At 32.6% G+C, this 14,512-nt stretch overlaps 1 pseudogene; it reads right to left on the bottom strand.

The window, feature by feature from the left end:
* Positions 1 to 3,637: 3,637 nt before the first annotated feature.
* On the bottom strand, positions 3,638 to 4,482 carry LOC120118047 (annotated as a pseudogene).
* Between the last annotated feature and the right edge of the window lie 10,030 nt (positions 4,483 to 14,512).

Raw genomic sequence — 14,512 nt, 5'->3', positions numbered from 1 at the left:
TCCATATATAAAGTCATCAACTTTTAAAAAAAGAGTTGGATCATTCTCCGATCGAAATTGCAAAGAACGATATATATAGCATGTTATAGGAAAAATATTGTACATTTTAAATTAAACATAAACTATTTTTAATATATTTTCAAATTTAATTGTATGAATTAAATAATTTATGTTTGAGGCATTAAATTATCGACATAATATGTTAAAATTCATTCTATAAATTTCGTGAACTGTATCAATGTTATATTTTAAAGTTTAATTTTTTTTGAATATTCTTTAGATAATTTATGGAATTTTAAAAGAAATTAATGAAACCCTTATACTTGATAAAAGTTAATTTTAACCCTTCTATCAAATCATTATTTATACGTGGACCGTACATCAATATTATAGATTGTTATCTTAATACTGTAACGATAATTTTTATCGGTAAAAGAATAACATTAATATAATTTATAAAGTTAAAATTAAAAAACTGATAAACATAATTAATAATTTTAACAGACTGTAAGAACAAAATTAACACTTAACCCGATAATCTATTACTAGAGTTGATATAATCATATGATTCATGCTTGTCGTATTCATATTATTTGTGTCAAATCAAATATGGGGTGAAAGTGATGGCTCTTGAAATTATGGTGTAAATTTGAAAATTGACATGGTCCCATAGGAAAGTCGTTGAGATCACTTATCATTAATTCAGATTTTGTACACGTAATAGTTGGATATATAAAATTAAATTATTTTATAAAATAATTTTATAGATGATCGGTCACACTTAACCTAAATGATTGATGATGATTTTATTCTGGATAGTACCTAGGTTTTCTTTAATTCAATCTTGAATAGAATTAACACTCAATTGGGTATGCCCTATCAATAGTAAAAGAAAAGGTAAACCCTAAAAATGTTGAAAGACATGAAGAAATCATACACGACACACAAGACGTAGAGAAAAACATAGAAAGCTGCGCGCTCCCACTCTTACAGCCTTATCAAACACGGAACAAAGATCCCAACTTTACTCATAGATGGATAGTTTTGAGTGATAATAGAAACATTCAACACGGGATTTTTCATTTAATAAGCGTTGAACTATTTTTCTTTGACGAGGCGAGCACCAATATCGCCGGTGAGTTCGATATAGAACTGGCGCATACTCTCGGGGTGTCCGATGCCCTCGTTTTTCATTTAATAAGCGTTGAACTATTTTTCTTTGACGAGGCGAGCACCAATATCGCCGGTGAGTTCGATATAGAACTGGCCATACTCTCGGGTGTCCGATGCCCTCGTGCAGCATTTCATATTCCAAAATCCAGTGCACTACACAGCCTTTACCATCCTTCTTCGGGAGGGTTTGAATAGTAACCACAAAACTCTTCCATAGGTATAAGGAGAAAAAGAGAGATGAAGGGAAAAGGAAATGAAAGATTTGTTGGTTTGGGTTAAAAATGATGCATACCGTGCACATAATTCCAGAAAAGGTTGGCACCGGGCTTCCCGAATTCGCCTTGGTGTAAATCGCATGATTGTACTTTCTCGGAGTTGGTGTGATGCACATGGTGCGGCCTGTGTGCCCACATATGATGAAATTGTTCGGGAGTAGCGTCGATCTCTACATCGAACTCGAGTTTACCGGTTGGAGGCGACGATGCCATTGTTTCATAACCCATATTTCTCTTTGATTATAGCAAGGATTAGCTTCGAACATTTGTGCATTGGTTGTCACCTTTTATAGACCGAGAACAAAAATCCTCTGCCCCTCTACGTGTCCCTCTTTATGTCCATCTAATAACATTTTTCTGCAAGATTAGTACATGATTCTCATTTTTCAATTCAATACAATAAATCCACACCTTTAGATTTTGTATTGTTATTGTTAACTTAACAGTTGATTCTGGAAAAGCACAACAAGCAGCTTTCGACTGTATTTTCATACAAATGCAAGAAACAAACTTTCGGCTTTTCATGTAAAATAAGAAAGAAATTCAAAGGGAGCAATGGTGTCATTTTGTATTAACCAATTTTTGTGAGCTTATCTTCTCAGTTTACCACTTAATCAAAATGATAAATATACACGCCAATGTCAAACTCTTGTATTCATGTAAATAGAACTAAATTTGCAGACTCGGGGGAGGGGGATGACAGTGATGAAGATTATTTTGAGATCCATCCTCTTGAGTTGATTAAAGGGTGTTGTGAAACTGGAAGGCAAGTCAAAGAAGGAAGATTCAAAGCAAAGTTCATTCACAAGGTTTTACATGTTGGTCTTAAGTGATCCCAGCTCGATGTTATCGGAAGATTCGTCGACCTCGCTCTCTGATTTTAATCTTCACGTGTTTATACTTGGGGAGCTAAAAGTGATAATACAAAACTTTTCATCGACTAATTTTCTGGGCAAGATGAGTTTGGAAAGGTTCAGAGTAATAGTTTTTTAAAGAAAAAATCCAAAAAACAAATGTCATTAGATCATCTCAACCTAATCCCACGACTAGCACGGCAATTCCTAAAAATATTATAAAATATTATACCTCATGATTTCATAACGATAATATAATGAACACTTAAAAAGATCCCTATAAATATTGTATTATGAACTGAAATTTCTAAAAATATTAATTATTTCTTTAACCACAAATATCATTTAGTTCGTGTAATTATTTTAAGGTTAATGTCATAATTTAATAAAAATTTAGGTAAATATACAAAATAATTCTTGACTATTAAAAGTTATAAAATGATCTATCAATTATAAATGATTATTTTATTGAGTATTATTAAAAGTTATAAAATGATCACTGGACTATTTATATGTTCCAAACTCAATCCTTTTCTATTAAAAATTGACAGGACTTTAAACTATTGATTGAAATATTATAAAATCATATTTTAATAATGTATACTTCTACCGTAATTGCTTTCAACGGTTATGAGATTGAATTTTATCATATCTCAATCAACAGGTCAATGTCCAACTCAAACGACTTATAATTTTTAACGAAAAATGATGGATTTAGAACTATAATAGTCAAGTGATCATTTTAACTTTTAATATCGGAGAATTCAATAAAATATACCCTACAGTTGAGGGACCATTTGTATACTTTACCCAAGAATTTATACTGAAAGTTTGAAAATTTTAAATTTGAATTAAAAATATCAGACGAAAGTAAGTGTTAACGTTAGATAAATATAATTAGACGAGGTGTTGATTTTAGAAGTCATGAAGTGTTTTAATCTTTTCCACGTCTTTCGAATTCAATTTTTAAACAAAAAAAATAGTATTATCTTTTAAAGAAAGATTTTTTTAAAAATTCTTTGATGATCGAAATAATTTTTTTTTCTATAATTCCATCTTGAATAGAACTAACACTCACTTGGATATGTTGTATCACTCTGAAAATAAAATGAATTATTCGTCTAGCTCAATTGATAGAACGCAAGACTTTTAACCTTGTGGTCGTGAGATCGAATCTCATGGTGGACAATTCATAATTGTGGAGGTCTTCCACGAAAATTGCTTTCAACCTAGCGTTAGAGTCAACCTACTAGTTATCTCTTCCTACCCTATTACATACGAGAATAGGTACTTACTCTGAAAAGAAAGAGAAAACCTTAAAAATGTAGAAAGACATCAAGAATCATGCACACCAGAGAAGACGTTCATTTAGAAACATAAAACAGAAGACATATAGAGAAACATAGAAAGCTGATGATAGCTCCCACTCTTACAGCCTTATCAAACACGGTACTAAAGATCCCAACTTTATTCTTAGATCGGTACTTTAACAGAAACAATACACGATTCAACATGGGATTTTTTATTTAATAAGCGTTGAATTATTTTTCTTTGACGAGGTGAGCACCCATATCGCGGGCGAGTTCGATGAAGAACTGGCGCATACTCTCGGGGTGTCCGATGCCCTCGTGCAGCATTTCGTATTCCAAAATCCAGTGAGCTACACAGCCTTTACCATCCTTGTTGGGGGAGAGTTTGAATTGTAATCACGAAGCTCTTGTATTCCTCCATCAGATCACCTTCAAGCATCGTGAATACTATCGACTTGTTGTCGTGGTCGTAATCGACCACCTGCTTCGCTGTTTTAGCCTTTCCTTCTATATATTCACACAAAACCATATGGGATATCTTGAGAAAACGACAGAGAGATAAAGGGAAAAAGAAACGAAAGATTATATGTACCGTGCACATATTTCCAGCAAATGGTGACACCGGGCTTCCCGAATTCGCCTTCATGTATATCGCATGCTTGTACTTTCTCCGAGCTGGTGTGGTGCACATGGTGCGGCCTGTGTGCCCACATATGGTGGAACTGTTCGGGAGTAGCGTCGATCTCTACATCGAACTCGAGTTTGCCGGTTAGAGGCGACGATGCCATTGTTTCACAACCCAGACTTCTCTTTGATTATAGCAAGTCTTAGCTTTGAAGAAATGGTTTTTCAGTTGAAGTACTGCATTTGTGCATTGGTTGCCACCTTTTATAGACAGGTGTCCATGTCCTATGTAGTCCGCAATCCTCTCCAAGAAGACACACCAGATTCATAATGCATTAATGTTTAAGATGAATACACATATATAATATAAAATTTTGTACAGAATAAACATAAATAAAATTTCAGTATATATATAATTAATCGAAAAAATAATTACAAATTAAATTTTAGGTAAACACTTACTCATTCTCATGCCTTAATGGATCCATTACCGACAATCACACAACTTCAAACAAAAATCTTCTATGTTCTTACATACCACAAGTAGATTTTACAAAATAAATTTAACTTTATCGAATAACGTTACTTCAAAAATAAAATCTTTTATAGTCCCAAAAAGAATATTGCTGAATCTTTATTTGGTTGAATAAAATGTTTGTTCAAATAAATATATTTATGATAAATTAATTTAAAACTTTGATTTTGAAACCAATTCGAATTCTACAAAACAAATCTGTAAAATATCATCCAATATAAATAATTCTTTCAAAAAATTAACACTTTTAATAAAATATATCAATAAAAAACTATTTTCATTGTTTTTGCACTGATTTCGATTATTGAATTTATGATAGACAACAAATAATTGAGCTGACACATTATCTTCTTATAATAGTGGGGGCAAAGTTTTTATTGTATAAAATTTTATATATATATAAACACTTATATTTGGTCTGTTAATCAAGTATTTATCTTTATTAGGTCATGAGTTTTAAACTTATTAAGAGCACTCTCTTTATTTCTCTAGAGTATTTCTTTCCTTCTCTCTAAATAAGATTAAATTTAATATTTATCAAATATATATATATATATATATATTATAATGTTTGTCAAAAATATAATATTTCCATTTACTTCGCATATTTTATTATTAGTGCTCCCACCGTGATATGCACCATTGGAACTTGCTACTTAACATCGGCAGTGCTATAATTTTGATGCACATGCTGAGATTTATACATTTACTATATAAATTATTTTAGAGATCAATGAACTATAAAATATAATATTAATTTTATTTTGATCATTGGATAAGAAAATGAACTTTATTTATAGAATAATATATTAGATCCTTATTATATATTTTATCAATTTGATTTTAATTTAATTATAAGTAATACAATAAATTTTAATTTTAATTATTTATATAATTACCAAAAGGTGCCCATTGTGTTGATAAGATCACTGATCAAAGCGCCATCCTCTCTCTCTCTCTCTCTCTCTCTCTCTCAATAGAGCAAGAAACAGATTTCCCATCTGACTTAGAAAGCATAATTTGTTGAACTTTAATGCATGTTGGTACACTTTCGTGTCAAAACTCCAATGGTTACTATAACGGAAAAAAGAAGAAGAAGGGAACCATTTCAACAGTCCCTAATTTACCAAGACTTAGATACTCACCATCGAGTAGGCCTACCTACCTGTCTTGTCAACCATTAATGCTCCATACAAAGACTCTCTTTTACTACATCTGTTTCATTCCTTATATGCAACTTCTTTTCTCTCAATCGATATTTGCATATCACTATCCATTTTCCTTGGAAGACAATCAAAGAGTAGTTTCTAAATGCATGCAATGCATTTAAAAACACAGGAACAAGGGTGGTGCAAGTCATCAATGCCGCGGTTCGGTTAACCGATGATTTTAAAGGACAAATTACAACAATGGCTAACCGATGATTATTAGCTTCTGCAAGAGCTTTTAATTTAGATATTAATCGGTGAATATAATAGATGGTAGGATGTTTGAAAGAAAAGAAAATTAGAGAGTTACTTGTGGAGTAAATTAGATAAATTATTGTGTTAAGACGTTGAGGCATTAAGAAAATAGGCATCGATATTTTGGGTCAAGGCGATGAGGCTTGCAGTATACTCGACAAGATCAGGGATGTCCTGGTTCTGTTTCTGGAATTCCATGGTCCATTTCACCAGTTGGCGTGATGTAAAGGATGTTCCTCCAGCTATCATAAGAATGCAGGAGATCACCCTCCACCAATCTACTCTTAATTAGAATGATATATTATTTTGTTACATCTACACTTAATTTTTTTTAAATAAATGAAATATTTAGAGAGTGAGAGAATTTATAATGCAAAAATACATGAAATTTAAATTTATTGAATGATCTTAATGATAAAAGAGAATATTATTCTTTTAAATAACTAGAGTTCAAATAATTACATAAATTAAAAAAAAATTGTGAATAGATTATCGATCAAACTTTCTGACTAAGCATGGAGAACAAAGGGGTGGGTGGAAGCCATAAACAAGGGACTTTGATAAAAGTAAAGGAAGAAAGGATGAGGTAGCTGCAGTCTCATAAGTCCTTCTATATTACCTTCTTCTCTATTTTAAATTACACCAAATATTTATAAAGGCAGTTAATAATATGTTGGAAGGGTGCAATATCCAAGGTGTTTCGAGAAACCGTGTTGGCCCTGCGAGACAGGCATCCTCTTTGAGAATAAATAATGGAAGCATTCAAGTCCATGAAACCAGACATGCATGGCTGCCATTTCTGTGAATAATGTTAATAAATCTAAGCCACTTGAACCCTAGCTAACGGCATTGATCACCTGAGTTCCTCTAAACGAGTTACTGTGTTAGAGAATATATTGGTTGATGATCATCCATACATAATATGTGATGATAATTATATCATTAAAAAGCTAGATGTTGGTGAGAGTGATCATTGAATACTAGAACTATCAGCATTTGAGATTGTATAGTGTCTATTGTTTTTTGTTGGAATTCAAACTCTTGGAATTATGTAGAAAAGTCAAGAAAAGTGGCTAGAAGTTGCAACAATATGTCGGAAAATTTAAGATGGCAAAAGCTAGAAGAATCTTGAATTACATAGTTATTAAGGTGGTCCCATGAAAGGATAAGTTTGCAGCAAACATGAAATAACACGTCAAGTAAAATTGAGAATTCTAAAGTCTTCAATCAATGTCATCGTTTAATACACTATATATATATATATATATATATATATATATATATATATATATATGTAAGCCATATGAAAAACACAAGTGAGATATGAGGAAATGAGTGAATAACGAGTGAGAGAAAGAAAAATATAGAGAATTGTGAGAAAGTTTAGCAAAGTTATATTTGTGAGTTTGTAAACTAGCAGCAGCTAGTATTGCAGTATTGTAATATTGAGAGTGTCGTTGTAACGTATTTTGTTTCGTATAAAAAAAAGTTTGAGTATAAATTACAAGAGAGCCCATCTACGCTTCCAACAAGTGGCCTCAGAGCTTGGTTCGAGTTCAACGTGGTGAGAAGATGGCCAACATGATTCAACCACAAATCCCGAGATTGACAAAGACGAATTACAGCAATTGGAGCATTCAAATGAAGGCGTTACTAGGCTCCCAAGATTGTTGGGATATCATCGAGGATGGTTACACCGAGCCTGAAAATACAGTAGCAGAAGCAGCCCTGGCCAATGAAGAAAAGAAGGTTTTAAAGGAATCCCGGAAAAAAGATAAAAGAGCATTGTTCTTTATTTTTCAAGGAGTAGACGAATCTACATTTGAAAAATTTCTGATGCGAAGACCGCAAAACAAGCGTGTGAGATTTTGCAAAATCTCTACAAGGTGCTGAAAAACAAAGAAGGTACGCTTACAAACTCTCAGAGCTGAGTTTGAGATGTTAAAATGAAAAATACAGAAACCATCGATGATTATATTAGCGTGTGAAAGCGGTCGTAAATGAAATGAAAAGAAATGGTGAATCACTCAACGATGTTAGAGTGATGGAAAAAATTTTGCGGTCATTGACAATAAAATTCGATTACGTGGTGGTGGCAATTGAAGAATCGAAAGATTTATCTCTTATATCGATCGATGAGCTTGTGGGTTCACTTCAAGCCCATGAGCAGAAAATAAAACAAAATGAAGATTCGAAAAATTTGGAGCAAGCTCTACAAAGCAAGATGAATGTCAACGAAGGAGAAACTAGTAGTAGCTACACACGAGGTCGAGGAAATCGTTGTGGTTATCGTGGAAGATACAGATGAGGACAAGGAACTCATGGACGTGGTGGCCGATCATATAGCACTGTTCAAATAAATAGAAACAATCCAACATCAGGTCGTGGACGAGGATTCCGAGGCAGAGGTAGGGGCAGATATCAACAAGAAAATAAATCCCAGGTACAATGTTATAATTGCAATAAATATGGTCATTATAGTTATGAGTGTAGATCTGCTCCTAAACAGGAAGAAAGAAATAACGTAGCATCAGCTGAAGAAGCATGATAAAAGGCAAGCAACTACCGAGAAATTTATGGGCTGAAGCAGTTCGATGTGCAGTTTACCTATTGAATAGATGACCAACAAAAAGTGTGAAGTATATGACGCCAAACAAAGCATGGAGTGGACAGAAACCAGGAGTTGGACACCTCAAGATTTTTGGATGCATTACATATGCCCACGTTCTAGAACAGACTAGAAAGAAGCTTGATGACAGAGGAGAAAAATGTATTTTCATTGGCTATGATGAAAGGAGCAAAGCTTACAGATTATATAATCCTCTTACAAAGAAGATAATAATTTCAAGAGATGTCGAGTTCGATGAAGCAGACTATTGGAGATGGAGCAAAGAGGAAAAGAAAGTTGAAGGACTATTTTTTAAAGATGATGATCTTATCAATCAAGTTGAACAAGATGATCAAGGTCCTCAAGAAAATGTACCATCGTCGTCAAGCAACAGCAGCGATGCCAGCAACATAATAGAAGATCCTGAAGCATCTCCCACAGAACTTCGAAGATCCACAAGAGAGAGAAAAATGCCAGAAAGGTACAACGATTATGAACTAAATAATGTTTCACTTTTCTGCTTGCTTATGAACAGTGATCCAATAAAATACGAAGAAACGGTTTGAAGATGACAAATGGAAGAATGCAATGGATGAAGAAATTGCTTCAATAGAAAGAAATGATACATGGGAGCTAACAAGACAACCAGAATGCCATAACCAAATTGGAGTAAAATGGGTTTACAAGACAAAGACCAATAAAGAAGGAAAGGTCGAGAAGCACAAAGAGAGGCTAATTGTCAAAGGCTATAAGCAAAGACAAGGAATAGATTATGATGAAGTTTGCTCCAGTAGCAAGGATCGAGACCATCAGACTTCTCACAGCAGTTGCAGCACAAAAAGGATGGAAATTTACCAGATGGATGTGAAGTCAGCGTTTAAATGGCTACCTAGAAGAAGAAGTTTATATGAGCAACCACCTGGATACATTAAAAAGGGACATGAAGACAAAGTTTATAGATTGAAGAAATCTCTATATGGTCTGAAGCAAGCCCCGAGAGCATGGAACACGAGAATTGATGAATATTTCCAGAGAAATGGGTTCATGAAGAGTCCATATAAGCATGCTTTATACACAAAGAAAAATGAAGACGGTGATATCATGATCGTATGCTTATATGTGGACGACATGATTTTCACAGGAAATAATCCATGTATGTTCAATGATTTTAAGAAAGCTATGACTAAAGAATTTGAAATGACAGATATTGGAGAAATGTCATACTTCCTTGGAGTTGAAGTGAAGCAAATGCAAGAAGGAATATTTATATCACAAAAGAAGTATGCAGAAGAAATTTTAAGAAAATTCAGAATGGAAGATTGCAAGCCGGTAGCCACTCTAGCAGAACCAGGAATCAAATTAAGTGTGAATTCAACAAGAGAGCACGTGAATCCGCCGTTGTTTAAAAGCATCGTTGGAAGTCTAAGGTATATGACTATCCACGACCAGACATAACATACGTTGTGGGATTGGTAAGCAGATTCATGGAGAATCTGAAACAAGATCATTGGATTGCAGCAAAAAGAATCCTCAGATATGTCAAATGTACAACAGGTCATGGCTTATTCTACACGGGATCAGAAAATTCGAAGCTGGTTGGTTATTCTGATAGTGATTATGGGGGAGACTTAGACGATCGAAAAAGCACAACTGAATATCTCTTTCATATCGGCTCTGCAGCATTTTCATGGTCATCAAAGAAGCAACAAACGGTAGCTCTTTCAACATGTGAAGCAGAATACATAGCCGCAGCAGCGTGCACTTGCCAAGCAATGTGGTTAAAGAATATTTTGAACGAGCTAAATGTGGCACAAGAAGAACCAATTACAATCTATGTCGACAACAAGTCTATAATTTCCCTTGCAAAGAATCCAGTCTCCCATAGTCGAAGCAAGCATATTGATACAAAGTATCATTTTATACGAGAGCAGGTGAAGAACAAAAATGTGGAGCTAATTTACTGCATAACTGAAGATCGAATAGCAGACATTTTTACAAAACCATTGAGAGTAGATATATTCAATCGACTCAAATAAAAGCTAGGAATGGAAAGTCGAGTTTGAGGGGGAGTGTTGGAATTCAAACTCTTTGAATTATGTAGAAAAGTCAAGAAAAGTGGCTAGAAGTTGCAATAATATGTCGGCAAGATTTAAGATGGCAAAAACTAGAAGCATCTTGAATTACTTAGTTATAAAGGTGGTCCCATAAAAGGATAAGTTTGCAGCAAACATGAAACAACACGTCAAGCAAAATTGAGAAGTTTCTAAAGTCTTCAATCAATGTCGGTTTATTACAACTATATATATGTATGTAAGCCATATGAAAAACACAAGTGAGATATGAGGAAAAGAGTGAATAACGAGTGAGAGAAAGAAAAATAGAAAGAATTGTGAGAAAGCTTAACAAAGTTATATTTGTGAGTTTGTAAACTAGCAGCAGCTAGTATTGTAGTATTGTAGAATTGTAATATTGAGAGTGTCATTGTAACGTATTTTATTTCGTATAAATAAAAAATTCGAGTTATAAATTACAAGAGAGCCCATGTATACTTCCAACACTTTTAACTTCCAACACTTTTAACTTGCATGACACACTTGATGAATTCTGCAATTTTAACCTACACGCTAGGCTAAAAATCCCTAGTTATAGTATTCTCGGTGTCAGAATTCTTTCAAGCTTCAACTTTTTTTACCTTTCCTTTTCGGGACATCAATATTGGGGTAAATTATGCTTTTTTAACTCAATTTTAACCATACTCATTTTCTGGTTACTAAGCTTTAAGTTTTTCCCAATTTGATCATTTAACTTTAGAGTTGCTTTATTTTTCGTCACTGGAACATTAAATCAAGAATAACATGGTGGCATAATTATTTTTAACCAATATGAAAACCGTTTTATTTTATTTTAATATCTTCCCAACAACTTTAAAGTTATCAAATTATAACAATATAATCAAGATTGAGTACTGAAATTTGTAGTTTACACTTAGCAGTCAAAACAAAGAATGGCTTCGGTTTGTCTCATTCCCATGTAAAATATAATAGAATCTATTATTAGTTCTTATATAATATGTAAATTGTAAATTTAATTATTGTATATTCATTTAAGTAATTTCTGTATATTTATTGAATTTATAAATTCTAATCATAATTCAAAATAGTATAATAATACGAATTATGATCAAATTTTGAAAAAAAGATAATTAAATTAACATACAAAATCTAAATTCATTACTTAAACATAATAATAAAATTTGACATAAAATCCTATTTATTTTTATATGTATATGCATTTAAGGTCTAAAATATTGTTGACAGAACGTAATGGGCAGACACAAGAGTTGCAGAAGAAAGCAAAAGTAGATGATTGAGTATTATAATTAAAAGTTAATAGAATTGAATGGTACACAGGAGCAGTACAACAGAAGAAGAAGAAGAAAATTTAAAAGAGAAACAAGAAAATTTACACTATCCTTTCCCCTTGTCTTCCCTTTTCTCATCATTTCTAAACCCACTGCCCTATAAACACTCATTCTGAAAAGGCTAAAGTCAATGCTCTCTCCTTCACCTATGCTATAATATCAGCAACAAAAAGCTGGTCCAAGAAGTAGAAGAATAAAGATTCTTACAGTCTCTTTTTCTTGCTTGAATTCTTACAACATGTTTCGTCATTTGTTGTGAAGAGGGTTTGGACCTGTATGAACTATCCTCTTATCATCTTCATTTCCAGAAAACTGAGGTGAGCTTGATGGAGGAGCATGAAATGAAGCAGTGTTATACCGGGATTTCCTTGTGGGTGATCTCAAAGACCGACGACTACTACTTGTAACATCAGCGAAATGTAAACCTAACTGAGAACAAAAGAAGATAATCCACAAGAAGAAAACTGCAGATAGGAACCCTCCAAAAACCCTCATTGGACTGGGGAGGATAACACTACTGGTTTTGGAACTTTCGAACCAGATAGAAACTGGGAATATGAGAAAATTGAGAGAGGAAGCAAAGAGAAAGGTTTTGAAGTGAGAGTTTTGACATGACGTTGGACCTTCAATCATGAAACCTTCTTATATACTAAATCTTTATTCTCTTTTTATATTTTCCTATTCAGCTCAGTTGGTAGAGCACAAGGTTCTTAATCTTGTAGTTGTGGGATCGAGTTCTACGGTGGGCAATTCATAATTCTGACTATCGGAGGTCTTCCACGGAAGCTGTTCTCAACCTAGCGTTAGGGGCAACCTATTACTCTATCTCCTCTCACCCCATTACACATGGAAATAGGGTCAGCTTTTTTTTTTCGTTTTCTGAAATCTCTCCGCTTTGCAATTTTGCTCTCTAAATTACATATAAACTTTATAATGTATATACTATATAACTTAGAAATTTGGCACATACACCACTAAATCTACTTAACTTAACAAATAATCTTAATAATAAAAAAGAGACTTGTTTTTTAGAATCTCTAACTTCAAACAGTTATTTTAATAGATGTAAACAGTTAAAAATACATATGTTACATTGTAATCATTTTAAGAATATTAAAAAAAGTAAAAAAACAACAAATAATTCAATTAAAATTGGGCTAATGTCTAATTAATAAAATATATTTTACTCATTCTATTTCCTCATATTTTGAATTTTATTTCCACCGTACCGAGTTAATATAAGAATTGAGAATATGAACCAAGCGATATCGATGGTAAATGAATTATTGTTATTCTTCGAGTTTCCAGATTCGAGCACCAGAAATACTAGAATTGTGAGTGTTCTGTATCAAATATTGATACATATAAACTTTATAATGTATATATACTATATAACTTAGAAATTTGGCACATACACCACTAAATCTACTAACTTACAAATAATCTTAATAATAAAAAGAGACTTGTTTTTTAGAATCTCTAACCTTCAAACAGTTATTTTAATAGATGTAAACAGTTAAAAATACATATGTTACATTGTAATCATTTTAAGAATATTAAAAAAGTAAAAAAACAACAATAATTCAATTAAATGGGCTAATGTCTAATTAATAAAATATTTTACTCTTCTATTTCCTCATATTTTGAATTTTATTTCCACCGTACCGAGTTAATATAAGAATTGAGAATATCAACCAAGCGATATCTTAGATGTAAATGAATTATTGTTATTCTCGAGTTTCCGATTCTAGCACCAGAAATACTAGAAGTGTGAGTGTTCTGTATCAAATATTGAGAATTATCTTTGAAAAATATTATATTGTAATTACCCCATATAATAAAAAGAATTAAGAAAAAAAGTAAATGCTATTTCATAACTCTAATCTGCATGTTGGAATTAGAATATCAACTTAGTGAGGCCCAATTCTAGTCAAAGATAACCCCAGGGGCCATATGTCTAGCCCAGCTCTTTCTAAAGGAGCAAATGGGCTTTGATTCTGCTGTACCTCGATGTTCCCTCTACTTGAAATTAGAGTATCTCTTCGAATCAATTAAAACCTCTTAAATTATTTTTTATAATTATGCTTTAATAATCATATATTAGACAAATAAGAATTTGATTAAAATATATATTTATAAAAGATGTATCTTTAATATATAAAAAGTTAATTAATTAGTATTTTAGATTTAACATTTTTCAGGCTTTTTTAAACCTAACCCCAACTAATACCTGATATTTTTTAAAAGAC

Source organism: Hibiscus syriacus, unplaced genomic scaffold (genome assembly GCF_006381635.1).
Source record: "Hibiscus syriacus cultivar Baekdansim isolate YM2019G1 unplaced genomic scaffold, ASM638163v2 tig00110325_pilon, whole genome shotgun sequence".
NCBI lineage: Eukaryota > Viridiplantae > Streptophyta > Magnoliopsida > Malvales > Malvaceae > Hibiscus > Hibiscus syriacus.
The sequence above is the reverse complement of the archived record's forward strand: the minus strand, read 5'-3'. Positions and strand labels throughout refer to the sequence as shown.